The 11,372-nt window shown below is 47.7% G+C and overlaps 1 long non-coding RNA gene across 1 annotated transcript; it reads left to right on the top strand.

The window, feature by feature from the left end:
- Positions 1-8,205: 8,205 nt before the first annotated feature.
- LOC120757273 (uncharacterized) lies at positions 8,206-10,027 on the top strand. The gene is made up of 3 exons (XR_005702441.2): positions 8,206-8,254; positions 9,055-9,075; positions 9,155-10,027. It is a non-coding gene; the product is annotated as an uncharacterized LOC120757273 (long non-coding RNA).
- Positions 10,028-11,372: the final 1,345 nt, after the last annotated feature.

Raw genomic sequence — 11,372 nt, 5'->3', positions numbered from 1 at the left:
GAGAGAACAAGCTCTCACCAAGGATGTCTGAGTTTCATAATAAACCTTCTTCTAACTTCCACTCTCTCCTAACGTACCATATTATCTCGCCCAGAAACTGACTCCTTCAGAGTAGGAAACCAGCCTGTGATGGAGTTAATCAAGTGAATCGTGCAGGAACACGTTTTAGCCAGGGCACCAAAGCCAGTGAAACTGATATGGCACTGACCAGTCTTTTCTGTTGTTTCCTCTGCCGGCATTGTAATGAAAAGGAACTGGCTGTAATGCAATCCTTTTGGAGAAATCAACACTTCCCGCTATTTGAAGCAAGGCAAAGAGCTGAGCTGGGTTTAGATCATGAGATGCCAGGAGGCTTACATGCATGGAGTCACATGTGAACTCAACCAGCCACTTGTTCTCCTGGAAAGAACCAAAACTAGCCCCAGTTTTTCATCTAGGATTATTTATAGCCTGTCCCACACATGCGACAATGACTGTTGCCACTTACAAAGAAGTCAAATGCACACTGGCATATTTGCATGAACACTCCAGTTCTTTTTCCAACATTTCAGCATCTCACATGGTCAAGAATTGTCTGACTTTTTAGAAAAGGGTGTTGGTCTCACATTCATGCCTCTGACATTTACACAAAACCGTAAATTGGGACACAGCATAATTTTGCATCATTTGTTGAAATGTAGTGTGATGGGCGTGCTTTTCATCGTACACATCTGTTATTAAAATCAGCATTAATTAGTAGGTTTGGGTGAACTTCTCTGGGCCCTAAGCAAGGGTCATGGTCACCCCAGCGGTGTCCTGGGCCCAGCAGGTGGGAAGGCCCCAACCTGTAGGAGAGGCTGAGGGCCGAGGCTGAGGAGTGGGGTGTGCCCAGGGTGGGCAGCACCCGTGCTTACTTGGTTGGGCTGCTTTGGGGAGGAGGAGGGGACAGGGAGGGGGGCCTTTGGCACACGCCATGCCCAGGGTCGTCAGGACTGGAGAGAGCCCAACACATGAATAAACTACCCTCCTTCCCTGCCCCTGAAATTCTCAGGCACAAAAGTAGACTCAAATTATAAAAGCCTGTTCTGTGCATCAGCAACAACAACAACTAAAAAAAAGCCCCCTCTTCTCCCCTGACTTTGTTCTTTTGATTTTTTATAGATCAAAGGCAGGATAGAGAAAAAAAAAAAATTGGCAGGCGAAGATAGACATTGTTCTAGTGACAAGATGAGGGTCCCGAAAGGAGAATGCTTGCTCCATCGGAAGTGGCTGCGTGGCAAAGGCAGAAACCTCACTTTTCAAGCCGCTTTGCGAGGCATTGTCTTTGGGGCTGGCGCTGCTGCCATACAGTAAGGTCCCCATGGCAACGCAACCTGCTGCTGCTGCTGCTGCTGCCCCTCTTCCAGAGTTGAAGGCACTGAAAGGCAGCTGAAGTGACTGGGCTTAAAGAGCAACAGAATAAACAATATTTTGATTCATTGGGAGAAGAGAGAGAGGCTCCCGCCCCCCCCACCCCCGCCCCCCGACCCATGAATGCTGGCATTGTCCATGCTTTTCTGAATCTGATTTACCATATCATAACCCCTAGGAAGAAGAAAACATCAATATCCCGAAGGAATGGAGATGTTTCTATGGAAAACCTAGGAATTTTAGTCCATAACAGATCTGGTGTAAAAATCAAAGAGATCAAAGGCAGCGCTCCCAGGAGTATAGATGCGTCTCTGAATTAAAGATGGACGATGCAGACTACAAAGTACTTTTTTTCCACCCTTCTTTATTCAGGCCTCTGTTTCCATTTCAAGGGAGGCGCTGTCCCAACATCATATCTGAGCCCAGACAGTCACCGCGAACAATGCTCGCGAAGGGGAAGAAAAGCTAAAGAAAGCAAATCATAACAGCCATCCGGCCCGGCAGGATTGTTTCCATTACAAACCCGAGTGCAACAATTAATTACGAAATTGAGGGGAAAAAAAAAAAAAAAAAAAAAAGAGAAAGAAAAAAAAAAAAAAAAAAAAAGAAAAAGGGCGAGGCTCAAGCGAAGCGATGAATATAGATGGCAAAGGCTGCGGGGAGTGGTGTTCGGGGCTCTGCGGTTTGGGGGGCAGGTTGGCTGCTCTCCGCCACTCCCTGCATCCCAGCATCCCAGGCCGGCCGATCCCGGCTCTCGGCGCCTCCCCGCCGGCTGTCCCGGCCGCAGGGGGCCGGAGCGGGGTGGGGGAGCGGGGCGGCCCCGAGCCTGGCCGCTCTACCTGCGCGGGTGCGGGCTCTGCCCGCGGAGCGCCGGGCTGCGCTCCTGATCCGTGGGCAGCTCCCGGGGGGGCTACGGGTCCTCTCAGGTTGGCACCGGTCCACAGTGCGCCACGAAGAAAGCAAAACCACGTTTGAGACGGGACGGGGACAGTCGGCTCGCCTATCGACCAGCGGACACTTCATCAGGCGCGGCCCGGACCCTCTGTGCCGGCCGGAGCGACGCCGGTGACACGGCTGTCCCCTCGGGGTGCGGGGGCTCATCTCCCTGCACTGCCGTGTCTCCTGGAAGGTGAAGTTTTTCCATGCAGACACCCCTGGCCCTTTTTCCCGGAGGCCGGGAAGTGTGGCGGGAGAAACGCCTTGTTTAGAGCCTAAGAAGATGAATATTAGAGAAGTCAATTAAGTTGTTTGGAAACACATGCAGGGGAAAAAAAAAAAAAAAAAAAAAAAAAGCGCTGTGACTACTGTTATGAAGAAAGCCAATTAAAATGGTTTGATAAGCATATGTATTAGCAACAAGTGTAGCACAGAGGTCAGAAACAACACTAAGTAAACAGAGTTGACAGAAGAGTGAATCTTTTGTGGCGGGTGCGCAGCTGTCCGGCCTCCCTTTGTCCGGGAGGAGGCTGGGTGCACGCTCCCTGCTGCCCTCTCCCCAACTCAATGCACAAAAACAGATTGGGATGTTCTGCATGCATAGGCAACATTGCAGCTCCAGTCCTCCCTTTTCTGTTCCTTCTTTAGGAGACAGGGCTCTCCAGACATTTTTTCCTGACAGTAACAAAGCGGGGCTGTAAAACAGCTCAGAATGGAAGGGGAGAAAGAAGAAAAAGGAGTCCCCGAGGGGGAAAAAAGCGCCATGTCACGGGACAAAAGAATAGGAAGTTGAAAATAGAAATAAAACTGAAAGCAAGAATTATCTTGTTAAACAGAGGTGCGCTTTTTTTTTTTTTTTTTTTTTTTTTTTTTTTTTTTTTTTTTTCTGTCGTCCAGAGTCTTCTTTGTAAAAGTTTTTAAAGTATCACGGCGTGGAACAAGTGTGTAAGTCCTCACAGTCAAAGATTCATGAGCTTCCGAGAGCCTTGATGGCTTATTTATGTGTCAGCAAATTCTGCAGCTTAAATACTTTGAAAAAACAGATCTGGGGTTAGTTGGAGTCCCGCAGACACGGCTTAAAATGTGCGGGGCGGGCAGGGGATTCCGCCCGAGCCAGAGAAAGGAAATGAAAAGATCAAGAAGCAACGAGACCGTTTCTTTTTATTCCAAGCCTGAAGAACAAACACAGGCCAGTCTGTTTTCTGCAGAGCCCTGCTCACACGGGGACTGAGGTGAACGCGTCAGGGTGGTGTTGTTAGGAACACCCTGTTCAATAACAGAATACACTTTTCCCGTAGGACAGCGGAGGTGCCAGGGCTGAGCTGTCCCGGCCGTGGGAGCCGGGCTGTGCCTCGGGGCTGTCATCCAGGTGATGTTCTCCCTTGGGTGATCAGATATTGTCGTGAGAGAACACATCACTTTCTCCTGCAGCCGCCCCCCCAGAAAAGGATACACGTTTGGAGAATGATGTCTCACTTGTCAGCCAAAGCCTCGGCATCACCACCTTGAACTCATCTTTAGTTCTGCACTTCTCTTTCTTGATTTAATGTCACTGGAGGGAAAAAAAAAAAAAAAGAAAAAAAGAAAAAAAAAAAAAGTTAAAAAGGAACCGCGGTACGGGGGAAAAGATGCCAAGTCCCAAGAGCACACACACCTCCCTGACTCTGCCCATCCTCTATGTCCAACATGGAGCCTTGCACGTCTTTCCCGAGAAAACCTCCCGAAGACAATTTTTGTTGAACCAGAGCTGACAGGGAAACCTCAGGAGAAGCAGCGCAACTTGGTTCCCAGGGACAACACGCGTTGCCCAATGTTTCCCCAATTGCCCTCAATACAGCCAGAGTATCTGCGGATAGTGTCTTTTGCAGTCCCCTGAGAAAGTGATAGCTCTTGTGCGCTTTTGATCCTGGACTCTGGTTTGGTCAAGTTTTGGTTTGAAAAAGACAAATGCGAAAGTCTAAATTTTATGACTTTGGGGTTTGAACATGAATCTTCGGTCTGGGCACAAGAACACACCAGCCCACTGCAAATCAGACAGGCAAAATCATTATAGCCTGTCATTTGGGTTGTTGTTCCGTCTTTGAAGCGGAGTCCAAGAGTAAACTTTTCTGATGAATCGAAGTCGTTAAATTTTAGTGCAGATGAATTATGGTTTATCTTCTAAAATAGTGCAAATGTTTAATAACAATTATCTCATCTGTGGCCTTTTAGAATCGCCAGCGCAAATTCAATTTGAGGCATCTCACCCTTTTCTAAATGTCATCTTCCCAGCAAACTCCACTTATTAACATTATCAATTTTCTCTTTCAAGTCTGTCAGTCTCATGATTTAAGGAGACTCTTTGTCTTAAAGATTTCACAATCGGAAAAAGCCGACTCGACTCACACCGCTGCGTGATTTCGGAAGCGTGGGCAAACAGCCCCGCGGGCGTGTGCATCGCGCTGAAAGCCCTTCGAAGGGACACGCGGGGCTCGGACCCACCGGCTCGGCCGGCTGCGGGTGCGGGACGGGCGTAGGACCAGGAGCGAGCCGCGGGCGCGCTGCTCCGCGGGCTCTGCGCGGCCGCGGCGTCGGGCAGCTCTCGGCGGGCTGCGGGTGCGTGTGCGCCGGGCTCCGCTCCCACCCGTGTCCAGGGGCTCCGCTCCCTCCCATGTCCAGGGGCTCTGCTCCCACCCGTGCCCAGCGAGTTTCGTGTCCACCCGTGCCAGCGGCTCCGCTCCCACCCGTGCCCAGCGGTTCTGCTCCCACTCGTGTACCCGGGCTCCGCTCCCACCCGTGCCCAGCCCTCCCGAGCGGCCGGCCCGGGCCGAGGCACCTTCCCCGCTGGCCCTGCCCGCCCGCGGCAGCCGCAGCGCTGGCCTGGGGAGTGCGCACATCGACATGAACTTCAGTGAAACCAGATGCCAGGGTCTAAATTAATACTAGTGTTTTGCAGATTCTATAACCATTAAAGCATCGAATTAATTAAGTTCTGAGGCTTTCTTTAAGTCGAACGCTTTCGCTTTATTCCCATCGATGGGAGGCGGGTCAGCGCACTCGGGCACAACCCTCAGATACTTTCCAGAAGTTTATCTGTACATCAGAACACGTTCTGAACCAATTCCAGGAGCGCTTCCCTTCTCATCCGTGAAGTCTGCAAGCTTTGGAGAGTGCAGTATAAATAGCGCGGACTAGACTGTATTTGCAGCAGAGCAGACCCCAGCCCTCCCAAACCGGCCATTTAAAGGAGGATTTGGATTTTTAATTTTTTTTTTCTTTAGAGGCTCTTTCTCGTAACCCCGCCCCATCACAGCTAGGTAAAGTCAGCAGGTAGGGTCTAACTGTTTAATGGGAGAGAGATCGACTGGGGACCTCTCTCGTTCACCTTGCTCACCTTGCAAACAAAGATTAAAAAGTTTGTTTGTTAGAGCACACGAAAACCCGAAAACCCCGATGACCCTACCATTCACCCCGCGCACATTAAAACAGTGGCTGCACGGCTGCCTGCCTGAGAAGAAAAAGCAAAAAAGCAAAAAAGAATTCAGCGGAAATTGAAACAAGGACATTTCTGCTGGGAACGGACTCGGTCTGGTACATCTTTTGGATCAGATCGAGACAACTGGGTTTGATTTTGCTTGGCTTTACAGGGAATACGGGAAAGAGAAAACCGCACCAGAGCGGGGCCCAGGGTTTCAGAAGTGAGCAGCTGATCAGCTCTTCTCTCGGCGCCGGAGCGCTGCCTCAGGCTAAGCAGGGAGGGCAGGTACAGCTGAGCCTGCTCCGGGCTTTGGCAGGACGTGGCAACACCGGAGAAGGAGCAGGAGGAGGTCTCTGAACGGGCTGCGGGTCTCTTTGCTAAAAGAGGCGAACTCACCACCCGCGGCTCCCTGCAGCCACGAGTGGACCCCGTGTCCCGACCCCTCCTCCGCTCCCTCCCGCGCAGCTTCAAAGGCTGTCCTTCTGCGCGGCTTTCCGCCATCTCTGGCCGCTCGCTCGCCCTGAAATAGCAATCCCATCTGGCACGGGGGATCTCGCTGAGAGATTTCCTCCTCCTCCTCGAGGCGCTGCGCCCTGCACAGTGGCACTACCAAGGGAGAGCAAACCAGCGAGCTGCCAGAGCCCTTTAGGGGACACACGGGCACGTTAAGAGCCAGGCCAGAGGCACAGCCGGGGTTTCTCTGGCTGCTGGGTGTCGCAAGGACCGCGGGGCCCTTCCCAGCAGACTTTCAGGGAAACCAGCGCAGCAGGGAGAAACTTGCTGTGTAGGACTCTTCAGTACTGAGGAGCTGCGTGCAGCTTCGTTTCAGCAGCAGGAACGAACGTGCAGCAATTTAGTCTGTATTTCTCCCACGTTTAAACCCGCGATTAACTCCTCGTGCGTTTTCAATCAGCTAATAAAAGGAAAGAAGAAAAGGAGAAGTGTCCCAGAGGCCTTTGGAAAGCTGAGCGCATCCCGGGGCCGGTGTCAGGCTCAGCTAGCCGCGCTGCTCCCCTTTGGGCCGGCCTTGCTCGCCTCCTGTCACCGCCACCCCGACATTCTGTCTGTCGCGACACGAATCGGGTCCCGCTAGCGCCACACCCGCCGGCGGCTCCAGGGTGGGAGGCGGGGGACAGCTCCTGTCCGGAGCAATTCCTTCGACATCCTCGAAGGTGGAAAGGTTTTCCGGCTTCCCATGGCCAGAGCAGGGGCTTGGGCTCGGCTGAACTCACCGAGACCTTCTCAGGAGTGTAAATATTTCAGTCTCTTTTATGAAAAAACCCCCAAATCCAAACCCCTGTCCGGGGTAACTCCCCGTGCAGGAGTTTGCTGACCCCATCCAATCCCTCCCCGCCACCACATCCCCCCATTCAGGGACATCGGTGATCCTCTATCCGATGATAGAGGAAAAATGACTTCATTGCCAAGAGTCATATCTAAAGTGGCAAAGTGCTGTAAATATTTTCATTGCACTAAAAAAATAACTCGATTAAAGGATACAGTTTATTGGAATAATGCGAGTGCATTTCAAAGAAATCAACTACCCAGAGTTACTCAATATTCAGACACTCGAGGCTACAAAGCGAGGTGCAAACAAAGCCTTTTGCTGCAGAATCGCAGTAATGTGCGGCACCTGAAGTAAGTCACTGCTGGGGAGCTGCGTCAGACGCTAATTAACCTACTTTTCAACCGAGTTGATGTCAACTTTTTGTAAGCGAGGAGAGTCGTGCTCTTCCTTGGAAGGGGCACCGAGGCCATCGCGGTCCCTCGGTGCCCCGGTCGATGCCCCCCGGCCCCGTCAGGCACCCCCCGTTCTGCGGGACTGAGCAGCATCAGTCAGACAAAGCTACGCCCTGCTGCATCTGGGATTTTACGTGGGGTTCGGAGCTCGCTGCGCAGCTCCGGCTGCAATTGCTCCTTCCCCGGGAATAACTCTCTGCCTCCTCGGCGTCACAGGGCAGTGGGCGGCCGTGGAGGACCGGGGACAGCCCCCCCACCTCGGACTGCCAGTAAAGAAGTCATTCTCCGCGTGGAAAGCAGCTCTTTGCTAGGGACGTGTAACACGCTGCTGTTTTACTTTGACAAACGCAGAGCGAGAAGACAAAATTAAATTGACCTCTACACACCCATGGGCGTATCTGAGGGATGCTTTAGCTCAGCAACGTGAAAATCTCTAAAATAATGCCTAAAGTATCCCCTGCAACCCTCTAAATTTCTCATACAGCCACAAATAAAAAAGGAAGAGCTAGTTTTTCTCTCTCCCATCTCTTTCCTAAAGCACCAGCAAAACAAACTACCCTACCTCCACTCTGAATTTACACAGCCCTTTAACTAGGTACAGATGTGTCAATTTATATCACCTGTGGATCTGGCCCATGGCTATATATACGAGAGAGGACATCCCCTTTTTTTTTTTTCCTTTCCCTCTTTTGGATGCTCCTGCTATGGGAGAGGAGACCTAGTAGGTTACTGGTAGGTAATTTATACCTGGGTTTTGTGCATAGAGGGAAATTAAGATTTTTTTTGTCTAGCTATGATTTGTGAAAAGATGTGTCAGCAAAAAGTTTATCGGAGAGAGGACAAGGCTTAGAAGAACCAAGGAAAAAGTTGAAGAGTAGGCCTGAGCAAGGACTGAATGTTTGCTTTCTCCACAGCAGACAGCAGAAGAGAGTGGGCTTAAATTGTAGAGAAGGGCGCTTGAGGCAGAGGTGGATTGAGGTCTCCAGCTGTAAGATGAGCTGGGTGTTGGAACCTAAGGAGTTTTTGGGCTATTCATCCATGGTAGAGAAGCCAGACAAGCTTCTGCTAGGGATGACACGAGCGTTTGAGGCAGAAGACTAATTCTTCAATCTCTCTAGCTATATCTGATATGTTTTAAATAAGAGAAATGACAGATTTTACACTGAAAAAATAAAGTAAACTCAGTCTTGTACCATAACTATGCTAAAGGGGAAGAGGTTTAGACTGCATACAGATCCTCTGACCTTGCTGCCAGCAAATGGGACAAGCTTTGAGGATACTAAGGCAGGCTTTGGTAGTAAAGGATTTGTCTTTTGTAGAATTAGTATGGCATTTTATTAGGTAATTGTCATATTTAGAGACAAAGGGCAAGCCAAGTGAAAATGTGAACTTTGCAATGTGGGAGGATTGGGTACTGCAGCTTCATCTAAGAACTGGACTTGTGAGGTCCCCAACTAACGTGTACATCACTGAGGTTGTTTTGCTGAGGTTGCAGGGACATTCTTAACTTAAGAAAACCTTTTGCTGTGCAGGTGACCACTTTTCCAACGGAAGTAAGGATCTGACTTTTAAAATCAGCATGAGTGCTAACACCCTGAATGCCAATGTAAGTATTTAATTTCAATTTTCCAGGTCTCTAATTCTACCTGCCAGATCACTAGGAATAAGATTCAGCACATGTCCAAATGCTGAAAATGTGGTTGATTTTATACCTGTATGTCTCTGAAATCAAACAAACAACATTTTCATAACTGGGAGCTAAAGAAAAAATGTGTTGTCCTGAAGTCTGAGTTCTCAATGTATTGAAGGAAGTGTGCAAAGAGTGGTGAAAAATATGGACGGAGCAATTTCTAATGGAAAACAGAACACAGTTTTATGGTGCTCTTCCCTGGAATTTAGTTGTCATCCAACTGTTTCCCATGAACAATAACAGTCCAGATATATCCACCTGGTAGCAATGGGCACAGCTTTAGAGTTTGTTTTTTTTTTAAGCGTATATGAACCTGAAAACATACTTTCTACTGGGAGACAAGCTGTTTGGTGAAGAACTCCCACTCTTTCCTCTGCTTTGATTTAAAATTTCTCTTTTCATTTACTAACATACTTATGGAAATAATTTGCAAACATATTGTATCTTTTAAGTTTGAGATATTATGCCATTTGTTCTTATGCAGACTCCTAAGTGAAGGCATTGTGGGGGTCCTGCTTAAACAGTGGATGTGAAGAAAGCTTCATGTATTTCATGGGTTGGTGGGTAGGGGCTGTGCTACAGCATTTCACCTCCTGCTTGTTGAACAATTGTGCATTAACTTTTCACTTTTCATTTGAAAAAAACCAGCAAAAAGTTGAGTGTAGCAGCCTTAGTCACAGAGATTGTGATATAAAAATAACTTCCAGACCTAAACCAATGCATTATCTGAGGGAAGCTGAAATAAACTGTTGGTGTGAACAACGCCATCTATTTTAACCGATTGCTAATTCAGAAGCAAACACTAAATTGGGAAGAATGCTGCATTAAATAAATACCATATGCATGACTCATGAGCATGTTGTTCCTTTTCATATTTAATTATACCTAGGCTTCAAGGTCTATTGTTTACCTTAAGGTGGAAAGAAACACCCTTTTTTAAAAAACAGATTGCAGTAAAATTTAAGGATTCCAGTCACAATTTTTTTCCCATCAAAGTATCCAGGACACTTGCCACATGACAGGAAGAACAAACTACATGTGATAATTTAATTTTGCAAAGTTTGCCGTGCATCTGCTTTAAGAAGATAAACACAAGCAGAAGAGCAGTGCAGCAATTACAATGCCACAGAGTCGTTTGTATTGAATAGGTCATTTAGAATGGAGTTCTGGCAAGTGTAAATGTCTGCCGTGCTGCTTACAGCTCCTCTTGGGCACAATAAGATTTGTGAAAGTGTTTTCTACTTGGTGTTTCTTGAACAAACATTTTCTTTGGAGGAGTCAGGGATCTGTGTCTTTTCTTGTTTGTTCTCCCTGAGCACAAAAGACAACATAATTATTGCAGGCAAGGTAGTGGTGGTGTTGAGGGACTTCCAGCATATTTATGGTTTTATCTAAATTCTTTTACTTCCCCTGACTGAAATTTTTCAGATATGTATTAATTGTTTGTATAGTTCATATATAAACCTTAAAATTTATGATATTATTATTATTATGGATGATGGACAGTGACAGTTTTACTTTCATATACCAAAATCTTGTTCTCTTGTTGGTCTTATGAAATCTCATAGCTTTCTGGGTAGGAAGTAGACCTGCAATTTGGATTTTGTCTGTACAGATACAGTGGAGTGGAGTGGTGTTTTTTTTTTTTTTTAATAAGTTTTTTTTTTTTTTTTATTTGGTGGATAAATAGCCTTATATGACAATATAATAATCTGGTGTGCTGTTGCTTGTGAAAATAAATGGCAGATTAAAATGTGATATAGGATGGTACTTCATGTAGCTGGCAATAAGATTTCTTAACATCTTTACTACCACCTATCATGTTATTAAATAAAATTGTCTGAACCTGTTTACTGCTGAAATTAAAACAAACAAACAAAAAAACCCCAGCAGAGTTCCTGGGTCATCCACTTTTAGCCAATTTAAAAGTCATGAGACATAGGAATTCAGCAAAGAACTATTTGTTTTAATCATTGTCTCAGGTCTATGTACACCACAGATTTAAGCAAAAGTTAACCTTTGCAAAGTGACCTTTGCCTTTAACCCTTGCAAATCCCGCAGTTCCTGCAGAATCTCGTGGTGAGGTGCATTTGCACAGAAGTTGAGGTTTTCTGAGCTGCCTTGGCTTCTGTGCCAGGTGCAGCGGAGGTGGCTGGAAGC

The sequence above is a fragment of the Hirundo rustica genome, chromosome 10, assembly GCF_015227805.2.
Source record: "Hirundo rustica isolate bHirRus1 chromosome 10, bHirRus1.pri.v3, whole genome shotgun sequence".
Classification (NCBI taxonomy): domain Eukaryota; kingdom Metazoa; phylum Chordata; class Aves; order Passeriformes; family Hirundinidae; genus Hirundo; species Hirundo rustica.
Note: the sequence above shows the minus strand (reverse complement) of the source record. Positions and strands in the feature narration are given on the sequence as shown.